The sequence below is a fragment of the Canis aureus genome, chromosome 6 (genome assembly GCF_053574225.1).
Source record: "Canis aureus isolate CA01 chromosome 6, VMU_Caureus_v.1.0, whole genome shotgun sequence".
Classification (NCBI taxonomy): domain Eukaryota; kingdom Metazoa; phylum Chordata; class Mammalia; order Carnivora; family Canidae; genus Canis; species Canis aureus.
The window spans coordinates 1,801,442-1,828,086 of record NC_135616.1 but is presented as its reverse complement, the minus strand read 5'-3'; the positions used below and the strand labels follow the sequence as shown (position 1 = coordinate 1,828,086).

At 47.8% G+C, this 26,645-nt stretch overlaps 2 long non-coding RNA genes across 2 annotated transcripts; one reads left to right on the top strand and one right to left on the bottom strand.

Annotated features, from left to right (window-relative positions):
- Window positions 1–766: 766 nt before the first annotated feature.
- LOC144315385 (uncharacterized) lies at window positions 767–26,645 on the bottom strand. The gene is made up of 3 exons (XR_013381072.1): window positions 26,253–26,645; window positions 14,958–15,060; window positions 767–1,549 (listed from the first exon to the last, which is right to left on the bottom strand). It is a non-coding gene; the product is annotated as an uncharacterized LOC144315385 (long non-coding RNA).
- Window positions 17,262–21,940, top strand: LOC144315386 (uncharacterized). The gene is made up of 2 exons (XR_013381073.1): window positions 17,262–17,397; window positions 17,572–21,940. It is a non-coding gene; the product is annotated as an uncharacterized LOC144315386 (long non-coding RNA).

Sequence of the window (26,645 nt, the reverse complement as noted above, 5' to 3'; positions counted from 1 at the left end):
TGGCAGTGGATGGATGTAATGGCAGCAAGTTTGGAGTTGAAGAGGCACTTTCCCAGAAGACGAGTTGGGAGTGGTGTTGTTAGCAGAGGAAGGGGAAAGGGCCACTGGGCAGCCCCAAACAACAGATGTGCATTATAATGACATTCCAGGAGCTCACTGTTTGGAACTCAGATTACATATATTTGTGTGGTGCTTTAGGAGGCACTTTCTAATCTGTCATTTGACTCCTCACCAGCCCTGGGAGGTAAAGAGGTATCTCTCCTGGCAGCCTACACACACCCTTTACTGGGATAGTATCTCTGTGCTGTTCCCATAAAACCTCAGATCCCAAGTGAGAAGGGAGCTTCCTTGGAAGGATTTCCAGGATGGGGGCTTGGCATCAAGCGAAGTGGAATGTCCTCCAGGCCTGAATGTTTCTCTCCTTTCTCCCCTCCGTCCTGGACCCCTCAGAGGCCACCTACTATGGACAGGAGCCCGAGGCTGTGTCCAGCACTGTGTGAAACCACATGGAATGGGGGAGGGGGGTAAGTGAAAGTTACCTGCAGCCACCAAACTTCCTCTTGTGAAAATCTAGGGAATAGCCTGAGGCTGTAGAGGGGGATAAAACAAGGAGGGAGGGGTAGAGAGAGGGAAGAGAGAGCAGAGAGGGAGAGAGAGAGGGAAGGAGCGATGAACAGGGGATAGGGGTGACGTTACCGGGCTATGGGGACTAGGCCCACAGAGGTGGGTGGAGGGCGGGGGAGGGAACACTTTAAAGACAAGAATATTGTTTTTTTTTTAATTTTTATTTATTTATGATAGTCACAGAGAGAGAGAGAGAGAGAGGCAGAGACACAGGCAGAGGGAGAAGCAGGCTCCATGCACCGGGAGCCCGACGTGGGATTCGATCCCGGGTCTCCAGGATCGCGCCCTGGGCCAAAGGCAGGCACCAAACCGCTGCACCACCCAGGGATCCCGAATATTGGGTTTTAATAGATTCACTGTTTTAACCTGCAATAAAACTCTCTTCCTATAAATCCCTGAATTGCCAGTTACATTTTCTAGGACAAGACAGTCCGCATCCCTGGGCGGTGAAGTGGGTAGTAAGGATCAACGGGAAGGGACAGAAAAAAGGGAAGATTGGGAACCACAGTGACTCAAGGACAGGGATTCACAGAAATTGTGGGGAGAGCACCAGGTATCCCAGGAGACTGGCTGAGTGAGGATCCTGTCAATGGGCTGGGGGCGCTCTGCTCAGCAAGCACACGGCTTACCCATCTCAGCCCCCTGTGGCCTCAGTCCCTACCGAGCCCTGGTCACCCCTGGGCCCCCCAGGTCATGGTCAGGGACAGGGAGGATGGTAGGGGGAACACGCGTGGCCAGGGATGGGGAGGGTGGGGGCAGTGTGGCCAAGGATGGGAGGATGGAGGGTGAGGCACAGCAGGAACATGAAGGGGAGGCCCTCTTCGTTGGTGCTCTGCATGCTGAGTCCTTGACAAAGAGCACAGGCCGGGCAGGAGCTCCCCGCACACAGTTTCTTCCACAAAGAGGATAAAAGTGATCAGCAAACCTGGAAAGAAAAGAAGACCTTTCCAAGATCACTCTTCTTGGAAACTTGGCAGTTGTTCCCTGGAACCTGAGGCACCAAAGGCCTTTGAAATCAGCAGAAGCTTTGACTTAGTAATTCTGTTTCTATAAATGTATTCTTTTTTCTTTTTTTTTTTTTTTAGGATTTTATTTATTTATTCATGAGACACACAGAGGCCCAATGCAGGACTTGATCCCAGGACCCCGGGGTCATGCCCTCAACTGCTGAGCCACCCAGGCGTCCCCCAGAAAACTCTTTTAAAACAGATCATCAAAAAATAAATAAATAAAATAAAATAAAACAGATCATCAACAAAGAAATATATCCTTATTTTTTATTATAAAATAATAAATATTAATTATAGAAATATTGGATGGTATAGGAAAGAATGAAGACAAAAAAAAAATCACAAGTCAGCACAATTGTTAACGATGTGGCATCTTTCCCTGCAGTAATTTTTCACTGTAGTCATATGTATACGGTGGTTTATAACTTGCTTTTAAAATATAGTTAATATACACAAGAAATGATAAGAGTTGATGAGGATTGGAGAGAAAGGAGCCTTCCTCTTGCAATGTTGGTGGGAAAGCAAATTAGTGTAAGCCACTGCAGCAAACAGTGCAGGGATGACTTAAAAGCTAAAAATAGAGCTGCCTTATGATCCAGGAATTGCACTACTGGGTACTTACCTAAAAAATACAAAACTACCAATTCAGAGGAATTGGCACCTCGATGTTTACAGCAGCACCACCTACAATCGCCAAACTGTGGAAGCAGCCCAGTGTGCATCATCTGATGAATGGATAAAGAAGGTATGGAATACGTACAATATACAATGGAATATGACTCAGCCATAAAAAAGAATGAGATCTTGCCATTTGCAATGATGTGGATGGAACTAGAGGGTATTATGCTTAGAGAAATAAGTCAGTCAGAGAAAGGCAAATACCACATGGTTTCTCTCATACGTGGAATTTAAGAAACAAAACTAATAAACAAGGAAAGAGAGAGAGAGAAATAAACCAAGAACAGAATGTTCCCTGTAGAGAACAAACTGATGGTTACCAGCGGGAAGGGTGGCAGGGAGACGGGGAAAACAGGGGATGGGTGCCAAGGGTTGTGGAATGGCCCAAACACTATATTGTGCATATGAAATTAATATGACATAGTATGTTAACTAACTGGAATTAAATTATAACTTTAAAAAAAGACATGAATGTAATTTTTTAAAATTAATGTATTGTGACCATTTGTCAATGGAGCAAATAATCTTTTAAAACATGGTTTTTAAAGGCTGCGTAGGATTCTATCTATGACTTATTTAAATAATTCCCTATTGATTTCTGTCAATTTTTGTATCTGATTTTTGTCAATTTTTCACACTACAAAAAATATCTTGGTGACATTCTTATATATACATATTTATGGGCACCTCTGGTTATTTCTTAAGAATACATTTCTAGGGATGCCTTAGGTGACTCAGTGGTTGAACGTCTGCCTTTGGCTCAGGGCATGATCCCAATTTGGGGATCGAGTCCCACATCGGTTTCCCTGCAGGGAGCCTGCTTCTCCCTCTGCCTGTGTCTCTGCCTCTTTCTGTGTGTCTCTCATGAATGAATAAATAAAAAATCTTTTAAGAAAATAAAACAGTTTTCTGGTGGGGAGAGCGGTGAACCTGGATGTGGTTAGGCTCCCAACTCTTCATTTTGGCTTGGGTCTCAATCTGGGCTCTGCACTCAGCAGGGAGTCTGCTTGAGGATTCGCTCTTGCTCTCTCTCTCTCTCCCTCCGACCCTCCTCCTGCCTCTAAAATAAGTAAATAAAACTTTAAAGAAAGATATGAGTTCTCTAGGAAAAAACTTCAGCTCTTCACCTGGCATTCAGGTCTTTTCATAATCAGGGCCCAAGCCCCACACCGCTCTGGCCCAGCCCCTGCTCCACCACTTCCCCAGCCTCCCTCACCTTCCTCTCCACATGTTCAGGTCCCACCTGTTAGAGTTTCACCTCCTCAAAGACCCACCCATTCCTCCCCTCTGCCGGGTAAGCCAGAAGTAAGCATCTGAGGCTCGAAGAGTTGTATGGCTTTCCAAGGTGCTGTCATTTGGTCACAAAGAAAACCCCACTTTCCCAAGAAGCAACCCCCAAGCATGAGCTTGAGGCAGCCTTCTCACCCTGCACCACTGTGTCCCCACTGTATGCTGTGGAGAACAGGGAGCGGGTGCTCCCCAGTGCTTGAAGACCAGTCCTACACCCAGCGGACCACTGTCGTGCTCAAAACTCCCTTCAGTCCCATTCAGTATGCAAAATGTCAGCGTTTGGAAACTACCTCTGACCCTGAGGGCAGATGAGAGACAACCAGTTCACCCATCCATTCATTTACCTATCCTTACATTTAACCATTTTTTGTGTGTGGTTTAGTTATTCAGCCTGTTAATCATCTAAGCAACAAACGCTTGAGCATCTACTACGTTGCAAGGACATGCCCAGTTGCTGACACATGAAGGGTACAAGTGTCTGTCTTCATGAGACACCCGGTCTGTTGTGGGAGGCAGGAAAACACATCTACAGAGCAGTAAAAGGCAAGACCAGCTGAGCTCCATGCCACTGCACGCACCTGCACGCACACACACACACGTGCACACAGGCGTCTCTAGGCCGTCGCATGGAGTCTGGCCCGTGGGATCTAGATCAGCAGCAGAGTGGTGAGCTGTTTTTACTTGCAACCCTTCTGGCCACAAATATGTGGGAGTTTTCCCCATACCGACCAGTTCTCCAACTCTTGAGACAGCTGCTATGTGTCCTAAAATGCAATTCAGTTCTGATTCGGACGGCCGGAGCCTGCCCCCACCTGAGAGGCACCACATGTCCTGGGTTGTTACCAATGTGTCCGACTGAGCAGCTGTAAATCAGGGGTCCTCACCACCCCGTCCTCAGCTTCAGTAATTTGCCAGAACAGCTCACAGAACTCAGGAAAACACCTTACTTAGGTTGACTGGTTTCTTATAAAGCTGTAACAGCCAAGTGGAAGAAGCGCACAGGGTGAGGAATGGGAGCTTCTATGCCCTCTCCAGGCATGTCACGGCCAGCAGCGTGGTGTGGTACCAGCTCAGGAGCCCCTCAGATCCCACTGTGTAAGGGTTTTGTTTTTTTTTTTTTTTTAAGATTTTATTTTTCAAGTAATCTCTACACCCAATGTGGGACTTGAACTTACAACCCCAAGATCAAGAGTGTCATGCTCCACTGACTGAGCCACCCAGGGGCCCCTGTTTATGGGTTTTTATGGAAGTTTCATTAGCTAGGCATGATTGAGTAAATCATTGGCCGTTAGTTATTCATTCAGTCTCCAACCTCTCTTCCCTCCCTGGAGATTGGGAGGCAGCGCTTATCGTTCCAACCCTCTAATCACTCCTGGGTCTTTCTGATGAGCAGCCCTCATCCTGAAGCTACCTACAGGCTCACCAACAGTGGCTTATTAGAACAAAAGACAATCCTATTAACCAGGAAATTCCAAGGGATTTACGAGCTGGGTGCCAGGAACCAGGGGGAAAAGATCAAATATTTACTTTTCATATCATAGGGGCCTTTTACATTTGCACACCAGACAATAGAAAGGATAAAGAGATGCTTTAACATAGTTACCAAACAATCACTGGGCTAAGGATTTGTCTCTTGGTCATGTGAAAGGCCTGTGTGGCCGAATGTAAAGACACAGAGATGAAGGCAAGTTCAGGTTGGCTTGAATGTAGCTTCCAGGTTGTGGCGATGGGAAAATACAAGGCTGGGGGTAGCCAGGGACCAGGTCAGGAAGAGAGTTTTACACTGTGCAAAACAGTTTAAATTTCAACCTGAGAGCCATGGTGTCCGTTAAATTCTCGACACGATCAGATGTATGATGTAGAAGGTGCCGCTGCCTGTAGAGGGAAGAATGAAGAAGAGGGCAGACAAAGCAAATGTAGAAGCAGTGCCGTGGCGGTCAGGTTATCGGCTAAGGGAGGTGGTGGTCTAGAAAGGACCAGCCTGAGGAAAAGTAGGAGTATTTGAAGTACACTTGCACATCTTGGTTTCTAATAACTATTTCCCAGTAAACGGAGGCAGAGCTCTTGGGAGACACTATGCTTGGGGCAAGACATAAACAAGAGGAGCCTAGAACACCTTGTAGGGCCCCAAAATCAGGAAATGCTAAAAACGAAACAAAACCAAAACAACAAAACACAAAACAAACAAAACAAAACCCACATGCATGGGTGGGGATATGTCCAAGGAGCATAAAAAGCAACGGAAAGAGCTCCCAATGACCAGAGCTGGAGCAATTTGAGCCATAAAATCAAGTACAACTGGATTATAACCCAAAGTATAAAATATATATCCATGAATCCGCACTGATTTTTTTTTTAAAGATCAAATAATTAAATGAAGGAGAAGAGACAAATCCTGGCAGAAGAATTCCAAATAAATTATTGCAGATAATCCATCCTCGGGGAGGAGAGCATAACTCCCCACCCCTTGAGTATGAGCTGCACACAGCGACTTCCTCCCATCGAGCAGGATGGAAAAGGAGAGAACTCCTTTTTTTTTTTTTTTTGCAGGGAAGACACCCCACAAACCCCCCTCAGCCAGGTGATCAAGGTCGACATCCACATCACTGAATCATGTTGATGGTATGTATCCTGATATGAAGTGAGGAGGTATATTTCAAGAGGTAAGATTTCCTTCTTTCAACAAATATTTAATGTGTGTAGGCTATTCATTAATTCAAAAAAAATCTCAAGTACCTTCTATGCACCCCACCCTGGTCTAAATGCTGGGGGTTCGTTCTACTGTCAAGAGACAAAAAAAAAATAGACAATATACAACATTTGGGGTATCACAAGTGCTGTGAAGAGAAGTGAACGAGGATAAGAACATCAGAGGGTAGGGGCATAATTTTATAAGGGGCAGTCTATAAAGGCCTCTCCGATAAGGGATATAGGAACAAAGATCTTAAGGAAACATAAAAGTTAGCCCTAAAGTTACTGAAGGAAGAGCACACTAGGCAGAGACCCTGGGGTCATTGCAGCCTCCAAGAGGACCCCAGTGATCTCTGCCTCCTGGTCTCCCACCCCTGTGCAGTTCTGTGGGACCAACCAACCCCATGAGAAGTGATATTTGGGACCACCTGAGGCTGTCACAGGGGCATTGTAGCTTCCATCTTGCTCTCTTGGCTTCACTCTGAAGGGATCCAACCTCTGGGTCCTCAAGGCATCCTAAAAAACCTGTGGAGAGGTCCACATGGCAGGGAACCAAGAGGCCTCCTGCCAACAGCCAGCACTCTCTGGCCAGCCATGTGGGGGAGCCCCCTGAAGTAGATTCCCCTGTCCCACTCAACCTTCAAATGATTTGATCCTTGCCAACATCTGACTGTAAACTTATGCAATAGCATGAGCCAGAACCACCAGCAGATAAGCTGCTTCTGGTTTTCATCCCACAGAATCCAAAAAAGATAACGGATGAGTGTGACTGTTTAAAGCCACTAGGTGTTGGGTGACACGTTACACAGCTTTAGATAACTGAAACCACCAGCACATACTAAGAGTCCAGGCAGTAATAGGTTTGTTGTGTTCAAAGATCAGTGGGGTGTGGACAGGAGGCCGTAGGGCTACCACAGCATGAACAGGAAGGAGAAAGGTGGAGATGAAGGTCAAGAGTAGCTGGGAGCCATGTTGAGGACAATGGGTTTGCTCCACTGGCAAACCGTAGAGGGATATGAGTGGAGGAACATGAGCTCACCTATGGCAGTCTTTGAGGATAGGAAGCAGCAGGGCAGTGGTGGAATCAGAAAGAACAATTAGGATGCCACGAGAGTGGTGGATGCCAGCTTGAGGTGGTCTGCTCCAGCACAGGAGGAGGCAGTTTTAGGATTTATTTCTAAGGCAGATCCGAGGTTTGCTGCAGACAGGCAAGAATGGAGTCCAATGTCTGGAGCCTGAACAGCTAACTATAAGAGTGGAGTTGCCATTTACTGATGGAGAATGCTAACTGGGGGAAAATCAGTTCAATTTATGACTTGACCGATTAGATGACAGAGGGAGACTATGATGCCAGTAAGGTAACAGAGTAAGGACAGCATCTCGATTCCTGGAGGAGAAGGGTATGCACAGGCCTTGGTAGGCATGGCCAATCCTATAGGTGTCCTTGATCATTGGGAGCAACCCCGGAGAGGACAACCCTTGGAGACTCTGAAGCTACTTGTAACCACTGCCGTCTTTCACTGGAGATACTGTCCTTACTGTCTGGTTTCTTTGTTTTGATGCCTTAGGTAACATAGGCCAGGAAGGGCCTGGAAGCGACAGAACTGGACGATCAATGCCTTTGCATCTTCCATTTTGCCAAGACAAACCAGAAATCCAAATTCTTTTTTTTTTTTTTTAAGATTTTGTTTATTTATTCATGAGAGACACGCACAGAGTGACAGAGACACAGGCTCCTGGTTGGGAACCCAATGTGGGACTCGATCCCAGGACCTGGGATCAGGGCCTGAGCTAAAGGGAGATGCTCAACCCCTGAGCCACCCAGGCACCCCAGAAATCCAGATTCTTATGTGAAATTGCCCAATCTTTAAATGTCGTCCTGGAATTCAGTTATTTAGAAAGTTGTGCGAACCACAAAACACAACACCCTTTGCATAACCTGAAAAGCGCCCCACTGTACAATCATGGGTTTAGATCATCACCAATGGGTCTTTTCTGACACACTTTCCTTGCCTATAAAATGGGGCTTTGCCTGTCTCCTTTGCTTATCTCTCATGTCTGCTCAAAGTCAGAGGAATGAGATCATGTGAGTGAGAAGGTTTAAAAACTAGAGGACCTACTGAAGCAGAGGGTGTTGCTGCTGTGGGTGCCCCTGCTGTTATTACAGACATCAGGCCCATGATGCAGCATCATTATTAATCGTTGACATCACCAACAGCACAGGCCCCTCTCCCAGTGCGTAATTCAGTTGTCGTCATTAATTCATTATTTGTGTAGTTAAAATTCACTTATTCATTTCCCACAGCACCTAACCCTGCCTGACTCATAACAAATGCTCTGCAAGTATTGCTTTAGGTGATGTTAACAATTCATTCACTCATTAATTCCACTAGGGTTTTTTTCCCTTTGGTACTAATGACGTGCCCATTGTTGCCCTCAGCACTATGGAAAACACCCAGCCTCAGTGGCAGCCAGGGGGCTGCCAAAAGCATCCACGTGTGAAGACACATGGTGAGTGTTCAGTGGGAAGAGAACAGTAAACGCCGAAGGAGCTTCCCAAGGGACCCAGGGAGGTTGGGAAGGCCTTCAGAGAAGAGGGAAGACCTGACGTGGGCTTTAGATTGGAGGAGAGAAAGGAGAGCTGCCCAGATGACCTGTCGTCTGGGTTTGCCTGGAACGGAGGGGCTGCTCAAGGGGCGACCTTAAATGCTAAGACCAGGACAGTCCGGAGCAAACCAGGTGGTGAGTCACCTCAGGAGCAGGATGACATAATGACTATGAACACAGACTCCAGAACCTAACAACCTGCAGCCATCCTCTCCTACTTTCTTGTTACCTAACCAGCCAGAGTTTTGGTTTTCTTATTGATAAGCACCCATCTTGCTAAGTGGTTTTAAGGACTGAATGAGAAGATATGATAAACTCTTAGTAAATGGGTGCTGTCATCGTCCACAGAATCCCAGGGAAAGGGAATGAAATGGGCTTCTCTGAGTTCCTGGTGCACTGTGTTTGTCCTTCTGTGCCCAGAAAATACCAAGACCAAGCAGTTGCTATGATGCTGATGACCATATGGCCTTCTTCTCATGGGGAGGACACCTCAGATGTGCCCCTTGAGGCTGAATTCCACACTAGGGAGGTCTTGGAATATTGTCAGCCAACTAAAGAGCTGGGACAAGAAGTCATACACAGCGTCAAAGAGCTATCTGGGTGTTAGCAAAATCCACACATAATCAAGATATTCTAGCTTTATAAACAGGACAGCCTGTAGCAGAGGCAGAGTCCTACCTTCAGCTCCATAAACCCCCAATCGGTTAGGCAGCATCTGTAAGACGTCAGGCAATATTTGGGGGTGCCTGGGTGGAGTCAGTTAAGCATCTGACTCTTGTTTTCAGCTCAGGTCATGATCTCAGTGTAGTGGGATCGAGCCCAGCCTCCGGGTCCATGATCAGTGCAGAGTCTGCTTGTCCCTCTCCCTCCCCCCTGCCCCTCCACCCCTGACCGCCCCCCGTTCTTGTGTACCTGCATGCACACTCTCTCAAATAAATGAATTTAAAAAAAAAAAGACATCAGGCAATATTTTGACTCTCCCTAAATTAAAAGCTAAGGAAACAACAACCCAGCAAGAACCATCTGAATGCCCTACAAACCGGAGTTGCTATGTCTCCATAAACTCTCCTCATCCCCCACTCCTGAGGTATTTTGGTTCTCTGCTTCTCACAGCTTCCCTGGCACCAAGCCTAGGTTCAGGTCCTAATTCCACCATGTGCTATTCCAGACAGTTTACAACTGTAAACTCTTTTAAATGATTTTTTTCTTTTTATAAAAATAATACATCTTCACTGAAAATAAATTCAGAATATCAAATATGCAAAAATAAGAAAGTTAAAAATCACCTTTAAAATTCTACTGACTAGGAATAACCCTCAGAAGAATTTATGTCTATCCCTCCAGATGTAGATAGGTAGGTAAGTAGGTAGGTAGGTAGGTAGGTAGGTAGGTACATAGACAGAAAATAGATAGATGATAGATAGATAGATAGATAGATAGATAGATAGATAGATGATAGATGATAGATGATAAATGGAGTGGGTGGATTGATGGATGGAGGGATGGACAGATGAAAAAATGGACAGATTGATGAACACTAGAGTGTCTTCTACCCGTCTTTCTTTTTTTTTTTAATTTTTATTTATTTATGATAGTCACACACACACACACACAGAGAGAGAGAGAGAGAGAGAGAGAGGCAGAGACACAGGCAGAGGGAGAAGCAGGCTCCATGCACTGGGAGCCCGACGTGGGATTCGATCCCGAGTCTCCAGGATCGCGCCCTGGGCCAAAGGCAGGTGCTAAACCGCTGCGCCACCCAGGGATCCCTCTACCCGTCTTTCTTATTAAGAAAACCATGGTTTTGTACCCAAATAAAAATTCTAACTCTCCCAGTTTCCCTTATAATGAGGGATGGCCGGGAGATATGGTTGGACCCAGGAGCCCTAAGCCCTTATTTGCTGGGAATTTCTCAGAAAGTTTCCTTTCCTGACATATGTGCTTCCCCTTTTCTGTTTTCTTCTTTTTTCTTCTTCTTGCCTGGAATAGTTAAACAGTTTATAATTTTTGGAAATGCTGTGCTGACACAAACATCCTTCATCACATATCTGTGATACTTTCATTAGGGTAAATTCCCAGAGAGGGAATTACTGTTGCCAAATCCCCTTCGGTATTGATGTGGTAGCTTAGTCGTCTGTCAGCAGCAGATGAGTCCTTCCCTCATCCTCACTTATGCCCTTGTTATCTTTATCAGGTCGATAGGGAGAAATTGTGCTGTAGGAACATACATTTCTGGTCATGCATCAGAATGGAAAACTTAGAAACCTTCTAAGGGTTCTGCACCCCATCTGCTTAGGGGTATGGGAGGTGGTTCTCCATACCCCTAAGCAATGCTCTGACACCAGGTGGGTGTCCTACAATTCAACTCAATTCTGACACTATCTACTCACTCAGCATCAGATCCCACAGAGTGAGGACTTGGTCCTACAAGACTACCCGCCACCTCAGAAGCCAATTGCAAGATCAGGTTGTTACCTATGCTTCTTGACTGACAATCCATAAATAGGAGGTTTTCATGACCTCCTCCATGAGTTCAAGTGATTTACTAGAGTGGCTCAGAGAACTCAGGAAACCCATTACTCATTAGATTACTGGCATATTACAAAAGATATTAAAGGATATGAATCAGCAGCCAGATGAAGAGATACATAGGGCAAGGTAGCAAACAAAGGAGCTTTTATCCTCATGGAGTTTGGGGGCTGGCATGGTGGCATGTGGAAGCATTCTGGTTTACCAACCTGGTAGCTCTGCAACCACCCCCTCCTTTTAAAGATTTTATTTGTTTGAAAGAGACAGACTGAGTGAGCAGAAGGGAGGGAGAAGGAGAGAGAATCTACAGCCGACTCCACACTGAGTGAAGAGCCCAAAGCAAGAGTTGGTTCCCCAACAACTAGATCATGACCTAAGCCAAAACCAAGAGTCAAAAGCTTAACTGACTGCCCACCTAGGCGTTCCAGGAAAGGTCTTTTTATGAATAACAAGACATCCGTGTCGTTTTTATGGCTCTAAAGTGATTTCAGGAACTGAGAACAAAGACTAATTATGACAAGTGATGCTCCCATTGTTCTTCTTGCTCAGGGGATTCCAAGGGTTTTGAGAGCTGTGAGCCAGGAACCACGGATAAAGACCAAAAATACAGTTATTGTAAATGGCATCAGACCTTCCTGCTGTAAAAACACCTAGAAATGCTAGATAAAAGAGATAAGGGATATCTTTCAAATGTATTAACTGAGTTTTTACTAAAGAAAGGAAAATCCTGCAACCAAAAAGAAAAAGGAGAAAACAGAAACCAAAGAAGGAAGCAGGCTGATGCTGTGGCTGCTCTGATTTAAATGGAGATGGGATGGGAGGGCCGCCAGACTTGGTGCCCAAAAAGCTGCAGAGTTAATGCTACAAAGGGACAGACAGTGGGTCTGAGGCAAACACATACCAGAGCTGTAATTTCTACATGGAGCCAAGAATTTCTAAGGCTTATACCCTTGATAAAAAGTTGACAGGAAAGGGGCGCCTGAGTGGCTTAGTTGGTTAAGCATCTCTTGATCTCAGGTCAGGTATTTTATTTTATTTATTCGTTTGTTTTTATTTAGATTCAATTTGCCAGCATACAGTATCACACCCAGTGCTCATCCCATCACGTGCCCTCCTCAGTGCCCGTCACCCAGTTACCCCATCCCCCCACCCACCTCCCCTACCACAACCCTTTGTTTGTTTCTAAGAGTTAGGAGTCTCTTGTGGTTTGTCTCCCTCTCTAATTTCTCCCACTCAGTTCCCGTTAGCTCAGGTCTTGATCTCAGGGTTGCAAGGTCAAGCCCCACCTTTGAACTCCATGTTGGGTATAGAGCCTACTTAATAAAAGAAAAAAAAAATGACAGGAAAAAATCTATTCTCTTGCAAAGAGCGATAATATGGTAGCTTATCTATCTTGTCCAGGTCTCTGGATAGAAAACATATGTCCCCTGATAATTTATAATGAGGGCTCTGCCTTTCTGTAAACTTAGCACTCAAGTTTATATTGTCTGTATGATCCAGTAGGCCTCCACCTTACCCCGTAAGAGATTAACATCTCAGGTTAAAAGCATTGTGAGATTCAAATGCAATACTGCTCTCCAGAGACCACACAAAAATCTCACCAATGAAACCCTGCAAAACATACATTTACAATCCAAACTTTAAAAAACGCGAGGAAATACACTACCATGAACGAGAGTCAACAGAAACCACTAACAAATAGGCTTAAACTCCTGGTCACTCCAGGTGATAGAATTATTCACAAACATACTATAGGGTTGTTTTAATTTCCAAAACACATTTTTATTAAGGTAAAATGACCAATTTTTATTCAATACTTTGTAATCAATGTCTGAGTGAAAGATACACATTTGTCACATTTATAGATGCTAGTAACTCAAGGAGATCACTTCCGTGTGCCAGCATTACATGTTCGAGATTTTGTAAGGATAAAAAAATGGGCTATTTTTTTTTTTTTTTTAACGTAAGCTCTATGCCTAACAAGGGGCTTGAATTCATGACCTTGAAATCAGGAGTCATATGCCTGATAAAGCCAGCCAGGCACTCCAAGATGAGTTAAATTGACAAGAAGACATAGAAGTAGGACAAAATAAATTTTTGCCATATTAAAGATAATCGACTGGAAAGTACAGAATAGATATAGTTGGCTTGAGATAATGTAGGTGAAAAAAGACTAAGGAAGGAGTGGAAAGGTATGACAGGCAGGAGGAAAGATGTCACCTGATAGCCGTATTATTTTTATTGAGGTGTAATTCACATACATAAAATTCACCCTTCTAGGGCAGCCCCGGTGGCGCAGCGGTTTAGCGCCGCTGGAAGCCCGGGATGTGATCCTGGAGACCTGGGATCGAGTCCCACGTCAGGCTCCCTGCATGGAGCCCACTTCTCCCTCTGCCTGTGTCTCTGCCTCTCTGTGTGTGTGTGTGTGTGTGTGTCTCTCATGAATAAATAAATACAATTCTTTAAAAAAAAATTCACCCTTCTAAAGTGTATGATTCAGAGATTTTTAGGATATTTGCCAGGTTGTGCAATCATCACCACTACCAAGTTCCAGATCATTTCTATCAGCCCAGAATGAAACTGCACACCCACTAGCAGTCCCTCCCCACCCCTACCAACCCTCAGCCTCTGCAACCGCCAATCTACTTTCTGCCTCGATTGGCCTATTCTGGACATTATACAAAAATGGAATCATACAATATGTGGTCTTGTCTGTCTGGCTTTTTACACTTAGCAGTACTTCATTCCTTTTTTTACAGCTGAATTATACCCCATTGCTTGAATATTCCACATTTTGTGTATCCGCCCATCAGGGAGTGAATGGGCATTTGGTCTAGTTCCGCTTTTTGGCTGTCATATATAATGCCGCTGCAAACATTCATGTACAAGTTCTTGTGTGAAAATATTTTCTTGGGATGCCTGGGTGGCTCAGTGGTTGAGGGCCTGCCTTTGGCCCAGGGCGTGATCCTGGAGACCCGGGATCGAGTCCCATGTCGGGCTCCCTGCATGGAGCCTGCTTCCCCCTCTGCCTATGTCTCTGCCTCGCTCTCTGGGCCTCTCATGAATAAATAAATAAAATCTTAAAAAAAAAAAAAAAAAGAAAAGAAGAGAAAATATTTTCTCCTGTTCGGTGGACTGTTTCTTGATAGTGTCGTTTGAAGCACAACACTGTTTAATTTTGATAATGTCCAATTTACCTATTTTTTTCTTTTGTCACTTGTGCTCCTGGTGTCACATTGAAGAAACCATTGCCTCCTCCAAAGTCACAAACATTTACTCTTATGTTTTATTCTGAAAGCGTTATAGTTTTAACTCAGACATTTAGGCCTTTGATATGATTTAATTCTTGCATATAGTGTGAGGTAGGATCCAATGTCATTCCGTTCACATGTGCTATTCAGTTGTCCCAGCACCACCTGTTGACAGGACTATCTTTTTCCCCATTGTCTTGGCACGTGATAGAGTTGCATTCAATGAAGAGCTGAAGGAAAGCCCAAAGCCAAGATAAATTTAGGATTCATTCATTACCTGGGGTGCCAATGCCCCTTCTCTGGGACCAGCATGCCTATTAGTGACCTGCCGTTAGGGTCAGCTCTGTCAGTTCTCCAGATTTGATGTTTCTGAGTTGTACCTGGGTGTGAAAGACAGTTAGGACTTTGCATTCACTGAGATTGTACAGAAATTTCAGGTTTTTTTCAGCACCAGTCATAGATATTATTTCTCTGAATCATTGGTCATTTGTTCACCATAAACAATTAAAATGCTAGGAAATTCCATCATTTCGACATACAGCTGATTTTTCCCTGAACGCAGCTGTTCCCAGCTCCATGAGTCTGGAGCAACCCAAAGAGAGCCTGGGCCCAGGTCACACTGGGGAGGACACACTGGGGAGCCAAGCTTCCCTACCTCTGGACAACAGCCCACTGGCTTAGATGAAGCCCCATGGGATGCTGAGGAACTGGGTTTACTTGGTTGTTCCTGGTTTTTGAGATTTCTCCTTTGTTAGAGCTACAGGGTTACACACAGTCTGTTCTCGGTTTGCCTCAGGCAGCATTGCTCACCTAGGCCTCCCCACCATTTTGTTTGTGTTTTTTTACTCTGATGATCACACTGTATAGTAATAGGATTAATAACTGATAGGTAATGAGGATTTATTACGTAGCAGGCATTGTCCTTAGAATAATGTCCATAGCCTGTGGCCAAGCACTGGGATTATGTCCAATTTATAGTTGACCGAAACTGAGTGTTTAAATAACTTTGGAAAGGTCACACAGCTCCTAAGGATTCAGACCCCTGGAATCAGGCCCTAACTCCTTAATGTTCTATGTACTCAGACTGTGCTCTCAGAGGACACCATTTGCCTGTACTTCTTTCTTTGTTGTGGAAGAGAGGCACTTTCTCATACTCCATTCAACACACCATTTGCCAGACACCGTTCCGTGTGCCACCTGCTATCTTTCATCAAAATCAGGCCACTGGTCTAAACTTTGAAACCTTGATCCATGGCATTCAGGCTCTAAGTATTGCTACTGTGGGTCAGTGGTACTCATCTGGGGCCGTCCTGTGCCCCAGAGGATACTTGGCAACATCCAAGTATTTTTATTGGACATTTTTTATTTTTTATTTATCATAACTCAGGAGGTACTACTGGCATCTGGTGGGTAGAGCCCAGGGATGCCGCTAAACATCCTACGGTGTACAGAGACCCCTGTCCCCGCAACAAAGAGTTGATCCAACCCATAATTTCAACAGTGTCAAGGCTCTAGATTCTAGAGAATGTTGGAGGAATGAGGGTAAGAGGGGATACAGGGGGAGTTATTCCAGATTCATCTGAGAAGGGGGAAAGTCCAGACTGCTGCCTCAGGTCCACACCAGGGGACAATTAGAAGCCCCAGTTAGAAGCTTTTTGTTAGCTTGAGTATTTGTGGCAGGGGGTGGGGAGCATTATTTATTGTTTACATTCTTTTAAAGTCCCAGGTAATGGACTCTCTGCCTATCATTCTCAGGGAGGCCTATCAGGCCAGAGTGAGCACATTTTTTTTTTAATATTTTATTTATTTGGGAGGGAGAGAGAGCCAGAGAGAGCACAACAGGAGGTAGAAAGAGGGAGAGGGAGAAGCAGATGCCCTGCTGAGCAAGGAGCCCCATGTGGGGCTCGATCCCAGGATCCTGAGACCATGACCTGAGCCAGAGGCCCGCAGGCATATTCTCCATGACAGGAGTGGACCTTGGCTACTGTCTCCCGCAGCCGACCTGGGCTATTGAGTCATCCGAGGGCAAGTGCCGGGCTTCCTCAGCGCCCCTGGGCCCCCAGGAGACTGCCCACTAAGGGCCCCCCGCCCTCTGTCAACACTACTCTCCCCAGGGCCAAAGGTGCCATCTCCTGGACGCCACGACCCTGGCCACAGCCCTCAGGCCCCACCGTGGGAAGAGGGCCGCCCCGACGTGATGCCAGGCAGTGCAGGTCTGCGGGAAACACTGCCTTCCTATGCCTTGCGTTTTCTTTCTGATCCAATTCCTATGCTTTTGACCTACTTCCAGAAGCTGGGAGAGACACAAAGAAAAGAAGCTCCCGTGGCGGGGGAAGTGTACGTTTTGGCCTCTACACGGCCCAGGCCATGCCCCCACCCAGGGGCAAGAGCCCGCTCTGCGCATCGTCCCGGGAGCAAGGGCCCCTCGGAGACTCCACACCTGGCTGTTCAGTGGCCTCGCCAGAACCGCCCCGAGGGCGCCAGCAGGGGCAGGCGAGTGGTTCAGAGGCCACTCCAAACATTCAGGCGGAAGCAAAGAGGTGAGTCATAGTCACACCAATCTGCCTGACTGAGCGGGTGACACCCAAGGAAGTAGCTGGCTGGTCAGAGGAGGAGCTCGAGGACCTACCTTTGCCAATTCAGGAAAGTGGAGGAAGGGGCTGTCTTCATGGGGTTCTGTGCCTGCAGCAATGCTCCGGCCCAGAGAAGAGGGGCAGGTGAGTCGGGGGTCCGTGGGACCCTTGGGGTGCCACCAAGCAGGCATCAGGTCTGCATGCGCTCAGCTGCATGCCCATAGGCCAGGACCCGGGGGAGTCAGACCCCGGGGTCCCCTGCAGCCCCCCGGCCCCACTGCCCAGTCTGTGGGCCGCAGGCTCCTCCCCACCCCCCAGGTGACTGCTGCCTGTGGCTGGGAGGATGACAGGCCAAGGTGTGAGTGGTGCCTGGTGAGAGCAGCCGTGGCGACTTCAGCAGGTGTCTATTAGATGCTGAGGGAGCCCAAGTCTGAGTGAACACAACTGCACCAACAGCACAGGATGGGAAATCCTGCTGGGTTCCGAGCATAAGTACCTGGGGTCACACCCAGAAAGTGGGGGGTGGCAGCCAGGGCTGAGGGGATGGGGGTGCAAGGGGAGTCTGTGGAGGGAAGATAAAGTCCTGGAGGTGGATGGGGACAGTGTTTGCACTACTGTGTCAATGTCCTTCACGCCGCCAAACTGTACACTTAAAAATAGCAAAAAGGTATATTTTATCTCACATATATTTTATCTCAAGAAAAATCAATTAAAAAAAAAAAAGAGTAAGACAGAGAAAGGAAATGGGACAAGAAGTGGTGGTTGAGAAGAAGGTGCTTTTAAAACACTAACACTCTGGGGGCACCCGGGTGGCCCAAGGCGTGATCCTGGAGACCCGGGATCAAGTCCTGCATCAGGCTCCCCTCAGGGAGCCTGCTTCTCCCTCTGCCTGTGTCTCTGCCTCTCTCTCTCTCTCTGTGTCCCACGAATAAATAAATAAATAAAATCTTTAAAAAAACCACCGTTGCCGGTGTGAAGGCTGAGGGGTCGGCACCCAGGCCACCGCTGACACTTCCGGACTCAGACACTGAGAGGCCAGAGGCCGGGTGTCGTTTGGGGGCATCTCCGTGCAGCCGGATCTCAGGCCCAGATTAAATCACCAGATCACACTGGCCTCTCTGCTCCCCTCCTCGTCTCCCTGGTGGCATCCCTGCCCCTCAAAGCCACAGCTGGCTGACCTCCCAGCTTCCGGGGACCCCGGGGCCGCGAGGTGTGCGCCCGCCACACAGGAGCCCCTGCACGGAGCCCAGGAATGCCAGCCCAGCTGGGCAAGGGGCCAGCAGCAGAGAGCAAGCGACTGTTAGCTCAACACCCAGGAGGGACGAGGACAGCGCAGGGCTGGAGGGGCCCCACACTCTCCGGGGCCCGTGTCCCCCGCATTCGCTGCCCCTGCCCCCCCGACTGGCTGTGTGTCAGCTTCCAGCCCGGAGGCCCCGACGGCTCCCCTCTGCAGCCCTCACGGCCTGGAGGCGCAGTGCGCAGCCCCCTCCACCGCACACCGCGCAGCCGGGGACGCGGCCAGGACCCGGGAGGGGAAGGAATCGGTGACGCCGGTCGGGTATAGAGGTAGCACCACCCTTTCCGTGTGGAATAAATCTTGAAGGGAGGAAAAAAACCCACATGAGATCATTTCTGCAGCTCTGACCAAAACCTGGGGAGCCCGTTCAGCGAACTGAAACTGTGTCACTGAATTCCTCGGCTGCCTCCCTTGGCCCGAGAGGCCAGGCCCCAGCCTAGATGCGGCAGCTTGGCAATGCCTGCAGGGGAGGGAACAGGAGCCCGGTGCCCTCTTAGCCCCCCCGGGCCCCACAGCACCTTTCTAGGTTCTGAGCCTCAGAGCTGACTCCTCCATCCTCCGACTGGCCTCCCATCAATGTGGACTCAGGTCAGTAGGAGCAGAAGCACGAGGGGATCCTGACTCCTCAGCATCTTTCCAGAAGGTTCCCAACACCAACATTCCCCCTCCAGCCCGTCTCTCCAGCAGCCTCCCTCTTCAGCCCCAGCCCCTTCCTAAAACAATATGCACCCCTACCAACCACATGATGTTCCAGACCTTGACAGCAGCCCAACACCAGGCATGGACAGGACCCAAGGGGGCAAAGCATGCAGGGAGTATGTGCCTTGTGGCAGGGGCAGGCTTGCTGCACACTCAGTAACACAGGATGACGGCTCAAAACATGACAGGGCTCAGAAGTTTCGCAGAGGACCAGAGCTACAGCCAGCCATGTCGGGACCACCCCACATCCTGGCAGCTGGGAGCACCAACCACACGTTCCAAGCTCCAGTTAGGTCAGAAAGACCCCAGCTAAAATCAAACACAGATGAAGATGGGACTAGAAAATTCCCGGGCAGACTAAACCAGTTCGGTCACACTCGCAGTTTCATTTAGCTCATTTTGCAAGACAAGGGAGGCTAATATCTGGGTGACCTCTTGCTTCTGCCTCTGAAAATTCACTAAGTAAAACTTACATTGTTCTCTAGAATTGATATGAGGCAGCCACTAACCAATTCCCCCTTCATTTAAGAAAATCCTGATATTGTAACCGATCACCAAGAAGAATAACCGGGCACCACTTCTGCTTCCACCTTACATAAGCGGCTTTAGAGCAATAGACCTCCGGGCCTCCTTCCTTGTTCCAGTTTGAGCGCTCCTGGCTTACACACTGTCTTTCTGGTGCATGTGCACAATAAACCTTTACCAATTACCATTTCAGTGACTTGTTGGTTTTACTTTAGGTTTTTTGGGTTTTGCTTGTTTTTTTTTTTTTTGGAAACTTTTGACACCCTGGAGGAAGCCTTTGGAACAGGAACTGTGCTCTCCACCTAGGAGGAGACCCAAATAGGGCAATTGTCCCTATGCCTGTCATATCCACCCAAGGAGCAAGAGAAAGCAGAGGACCTAAGGCAAGAAAGCCTCAGGATACCACAGGTGTGCCTCTTAGGCCTTGTGGGCCTTGATAACTTGTCAGAATCTCATTTTCCCCATCTGCAAGAATGAAACTAATGAAAACCCACAGGCTGACTGTATTAAAAGTGAAAATGAGGGGTACCTGGCTGGCTCCATTGGAAGAGCATGTGACGCTTGATCTTGGGGTTAGGGGTTCGAGCCCCAGGTTAGGTGGAGAGATTACTCAAAAATAAAATCTTAGAAAAAAAAGAGAAAATAAGAAAACACTCCCTCTGAGGTCTTTGTAACAACCGTGGCAATAATTATCCAGCTCCTTGGTTAATCAACATGATTTTATCAATCACCTACTGCATGCCAAGGACATTCCACACATTGCCTCATAATATCTTCACAAGAACCCCAAGGGGAAGATATCATTCCCATTTTATGGACGAGGAAATGGAGACTGGACTGGGAGGTTAATCATTTGCTCAAAGTTGCATCACCAGATGACAATACACTTGTAGGTGTGGGGCTTCCAAAGCCCAGGCTCTCTGCTCTACAGGACTTTGCCCCAGCTCTCGGCAGGAGACATACAGGAGAGACACAAACACAACGCACGTGCATTCCATGAGAACGAGGGTAATAACAGAAGGTGTAGACTCAGGCTGGAGGAGCTCAGCCTGCAGATCAGCGGAGCCGAGGCGCGAGGCGCCGGGGAGCTCTGTGCAGCAGGTGAGAGCCGCCCAGCCTCTCCTGGGTGGGAGAGACAGGCAAGCGAACATCAGAAGCCAGGGCCCGGTGGCCATTGAGGCCTAGAGCCCACTGAGGCCAAGGCGAGGGCTGGGCATGGTTGGGGCAGGGCGCCTGATGGGGAAGAAGTGGGCTTGGTAAGAGATGGCTCGGAGGCTGGGGGGCAAGTCTCTGGGGATGCTCCTTTCTTCTAGAAACTCATCTCCCCACACCCCACCCAGGGCACAACTACACCTCAGCCAAGTTTGCCTTTATCTTCTGCAGCTTCTCCATCTTCACCTTTTGACCCCAGGAGGATTCCTCTCCTGTCTAAGCTTCCCAGGCCTTCGGGCTCCCCATTCTTCCCTCAGTTTTCAAATATCCCTGAGCGATAGAATCTGCATGGAGATTTTTTTTTTAAGATTTTATTTATTGATTCCTGAGAGACACAGAGAGGGAGGCAGAGACACAGGCGGAGGGAGAAGCAGGCTCCCAAGTCCCGATGCAGGACTTGATCCCAGGACCCTGGGATCACACCCTGAGCCGAAAGGAGACGCCCAACCGCTGAGCCACCCAGATGCCCCCTGCACCGAGATTTTTAATTACACAGATGTGGATTTTCTAAAAATGCAATTTCACTTCGTCTGGAGACATTGGGGACACAAAGCTGCCTGAGGTGAAAGCCTGGACCAAGATAAAGCTTCTGATCTTCAAACTCCATTCTTGGCCCCGGCAATTGGGAGCATCACGGCCGCAGGTGCTGACCACTATCTCGCACGTGTCCTGTGTCTGGACTGGCGGGCTGGATCTCCTTGCTCAGCATCACGATGCCCAGCACTGCATGTCCCTGGACCCTCAGGCACGTTCTTCAGCAAAGTTGACTTTTGGACCCTGAACAGTGAAAACCGTAGCTCTTAGAGCCAGGCTGTATACAGAATAAGTTTGTAAACTGCTATTCGCTACAAGGCCCGTCAACAGAGCTCGTCTTATGCCCCTCAGGTCAGCCCTCAGAGGCTCTTAGCCTTGGTTTCCATGTCTTGAGTTGAAAATAAATAATAAAGACTTACATGTTTTTTGGAAGGATAACTAGAAATAATGCTCACAAAGAATAACGGTTGTCAGAAGAGCGAGAATGCAGTCATCCCTCAAACGCCTCCTCAGCACCACTGCAGCCCAAGTGCTGTCTGGGCGTGGGAGGGGTGGGGGCAAGGTTGTGTCTCTAAGATGCCCCTGTCACCACAGGGCTCAGTCCAGTGGCAGAGCAGGGCGGCAGAGGCAACCGGGATGCACAGAGCCATGTGCTCTGAAGGCGCAGAGGAGACACACCCACAACCTAGCTGGGAACACACTTCGAGAGGTTTCCGGGAGCCAGGCTGAGGGGGGAGGGGAGGCCGGGCAGGGGAAGAGCTTTGGGGGAACCACCAGTATAAAGACGTGCAGTTACTCATTACAGTTGAAACAGTGTGCTGGCTTCCCAGGGCTGCGGTAACCAAGCACCACAAGCCTGCTGGACCAAAGCGACAGAAACGGATCCCCTCACGGTTCTCCCCACTGGGGACCCTACGTGTCACCAAGGCCTTACTCCCTCTGTGGCTGGATGGAGAATCTGTCCTTGTGTCTTCCTGCTTCCGACAGCTCTGGGAATCCTTGGTGTCCCCAGCCACATCACTCCCGTCCCTGCCTCTGTCTTCTCGTGGCCTTGCTTCTTCTTCATGTGTATCATTGAGTCTTCTCTCCTCATAAGAACACTTGTCCCTGGGTCTAGGGCCCACCCCCAGTCCAGAATGAACACTTGTCCCTGGGTCTAGGGCCCACCCCCAGTCCAGAACGAACACTTGTCCTTGGGTCTAGGGCCCACCCGATCCAGAAAGAACACATCTCAATCTTTAATCACATCTGCCAGGACCCTATCTCCACATAAAGTCACATTCTGAGGTTTCAAGTACACATGAATTTGGGAGCTCCGTCTTCAACCCAGGGCTGAGGGCAAGGGCAGAAGGGAACGAGACGAGATCTCAGCCCCAGGCCAGGGACACACACAGACCCTGGGCTTCATCCAGGGATGTTGATGAGAGGTGGACACGTTTAGGGCAAAAAGTGACAGGACAGAACTGAAGCTTTAGAAAGGCCTGCTGACCGCAGGATGGAGAGCAGGCTAGGGACGGGCAAACTAGGTTGCAGATGGCCCAGTTATGATGCGACTACAGCAATGGGGCAAGAAATTCTCTGATGTTTGATAGCTATTTGGGACGATTTGATTTGGGTTTGGGGACGATTTGGAAGTGGGAGGAAGGAAAAGAGTCACATTTTATTACTAAGGTTCTGACTCAGGCTCATGGGAGGAGGAGCAATCGTGGGGAGGCAGGGATGGCAGGTCCAGTGGGGATTTGGGCAAGATTCTGGACTCAACTCAGTGCAGTAGACTTTAGCTCAGGGGAGCTCTAAGGACTGGAGCGTGAGCCTGTGGACAGACCTGCTGCCATGAGGAGAGAGCCCTGTAGAGTGAGGAGGGAAAGCAAGGCTCAGAACAAGGCCAGAGGAACACCAGCATTCAGGACCTGGGGACAGAAGGGGCTTCGGGGAAGACTGAAGAGGAGGGGAGAGAGCCCAGCAGAGTGGGTGACGGGGACATCACCCACATTTGACAATGTCCAGCCCTCTCCCTGCCCCCACCTCCCATACAGGTCCCTTTCCACTTTGCCACAACGGTGAAAGCACCTGACCTTTCTTGGGGTGATGGGAGGACAGCCTCCCAGGGCAGAGTGTTCAGCCCCTTATTTATTTACTCAGGCACGTTCTGTGCTCTCGTTACCTAATCACAGCCTGCACTGGACAAACCTGAGTTTCCCTCCATCACCTTCCTCCTTAAGCTCCAGCCCCAGGTCCCTGGGTGATCTGGAGCCTTCCACTGTGTCACTCCTAGTACAGAACCCACACCCTCCAGCTGTTCCCCTCAGCATGGCAGCTGTCAGCCCCGGGTACCTACTGACCAGAGGAGGGCCGAATAGAGCTGGGCTGAACTGAGATGCTCTGTGAGCATAAAATACACCCAATTTCAAGGACTCGGTATGAAAAAATGTAATATCCTAGGAATAATTCTATGTCGATTCCATACTAAAATTATATTTTAAATATATTGGGTTAATTTAAACATATTGTTAAAATTAATGTCACCTGTTTCTTTGTGCTTTTCTTTCTAATGTGGCCACTAGAAAACCTTAAAGTACCTATAAGGCTTGCATCGTATTTCTACTGGACAATGCTGCCCTAGAGAACTTAACTGATGTCAAAACTTATTTGAAACACAGGATACTTTTCCATTTCCTGGAGTCCTGCTAGCATAGTCCTGGGGAGGGAGAAGCACATGCCCTACGTTACAGCCACAATTTCATGTTTTCATTTTATCTCTTATAGCTCATCATAGCTGTAATTTGTTCCTTCTCCCCCGGATTTTTTTTGTTTTTTTTTTAAAGACATTTAATTTTCTTTTTAAAAGATTATTTATTTATTTATTTATTTATTTATTTGATAGAGAGAGAGCACAAGCAGGGAGAGAGGCAGAGGGAGAAGGAGACATAGGCTCTCTCCATTCAGTGGGGAGCCCGATGTGAGGCTCGATCCCAGGACCCTGGAACCATGATCTGAGCTCAAGGCAGATGCTTAACAGACTGAGCCACCCAGGCACCCATCTCCCAGATTTTTAGATGAGAAAACCAGAGGCCAAGGTTTGTTTAATTCCTAAGCCAGTAATTTTCCCAATACACAGTATTGTCAAATCCAATGGTTGATAATAGTCTGTAAGGTACCTCCTCAGATGGTGATAATCTCTTTATGTACATAAAGCATCCATATCATCTACATCATCTCATTGGCTCCAAAAGAAAAACCTTAAGACCTCCAGTATAAAATGTTTTTTATATATTTTATTTATACATGGCAGGAAACCAAAAGGCACAAAGGAATATGAAGAAGCCAACCTGTCACCCACCCCTGACCTCCTCCCTCCTACTACCCTCCACACTCACGCCTGCCAACAACATGCTCTGTATATCCCCCCCAATGGTGTTGATAAAGAAATACAATCAGGCATGTGAGTGGATATATAGCCTTTTTTTTCTGGAACTCAAATAGCAAATTATACCCACATTCCACATTACTCTTTGTACTTAGCAACTTACCTTGGATACCCTTCCATATCAGTCCATAAAGGTCTACTTTGAACTGATATGCCACATTTATTTATTTATTAAAGATCGTATTTTTTAAGTCATCTCTACACCCAACGTGGGGCTCAACTCACAAACCCAAGATCAGGAGTTGCATGGTCCCCTAACTGAGCCAGCCAGGTGCCCTGAATACGTCATATTTAAATGGAAGAATTTTATAAGTTACAAAATATATTCAAATAAGGAAACCAAGTTCAGAGAAGAGGTCATTTGTTCTCTTTGACAGCAATGGTGACAGAATGAAGACAGCAATGGTGACAGAATGAAGACAGGACCCAGGCCACCTGACCCCTGACCAGAGCCTGCCTCTCCTTAATGCTCTCCCAGTGTCCCCATCTATAACATAGTGGAAATAATTCCTGGCCCACCTACTGTGAACCTGACATGGAGACTAAACAAGCTCTTGAAATCTGGAAAGTAGGATTCAAATAAGAAATACAGTCCTTATTATAATCATAACTGTCTTTTTCTGAGTCACACCTCGGTAGAATTTTGAGCAAAACAGGGGAGAGTAGATGTATTTGAACAAGGGAACTTCTCCTTGAATCACACTTCGAGGGAATTATTCTCTTTGCCCATAGCATTGGCCCCCACCCAGTGCTGCCCTAGCCCAGGACAGACCCCGGCTGTCTTTCTCGAAAGGTCTGGAATGTTCTGAGGGACTCAGGTGTGCCTGCACAGCTCCTTGTCTTGTGGGGAGTAGGTGGCTGCCAGCTTGGGCACCTGAGAACAGGTCTCCCCAGGAGGAGACTCTCCTCACAGGCCCAAGACATAAACACAGACAGACATAGACCCTGGAAACCTAGAGCCAGGTGAGTGGAAAACCGTCCTCAGCCGGTTGTTTATGTCTGCACAATCACAGCCTGAGATTTTCCAGGCCCAGACCCAGCTGGGGAGCTGATGCACAGAGCAATGTGAGTGGGATAAAGCTCAGCAAAGTCAGGCTAGCTTAGGGGTCTGGCTTATCCCACCATATGAGCCACCAACTGGGTGAAGGAACGCAGACTTATTTCCGTTGATGGTCACGCCCACCACCTTCATGTCTGGGACCTGCTTCTTGTTTCTTCCTGGGTATCCCCTGGCTCAGGGCCTTGGGGAAAAAGAAAAGGGAAAAACAAATCTCTAGGGAAGGAAAAAAGCAAACCCAGACTTACCCAAGCTAAATCTAGACCACCAGCCACCTAGCTTGGATGGCGTCTTCTTGTCTCCTAGCTTTTCAAGATGGTCCGTGGTGCCCAGACGGGCAGGGAGCTGCTTCTGTTGTGCGAGCATGAAGGCCAAGCTTCCGGGAGCTCCCCAGAGCCTAGGAGAAGTGCCCACGAAGCACAGAGCCTCCAGAAAGTGCGTCTTTCTTTACCTTGTCTCCGCAGCTGGGCAAAGATCCCCTTGCCTCCACCCAGCTAGACGGCAATTTCACACATCCTGTTTACAGACAAGGCGTGCAGAAGAGCAAGACGACACCTCCTTAGCGGCTACTGAAAAGTCTCACCAGTTTGCTGGCATCTGAGCTGCTCTACTCCGCTCTCCATAGACCACCCACTTTTACT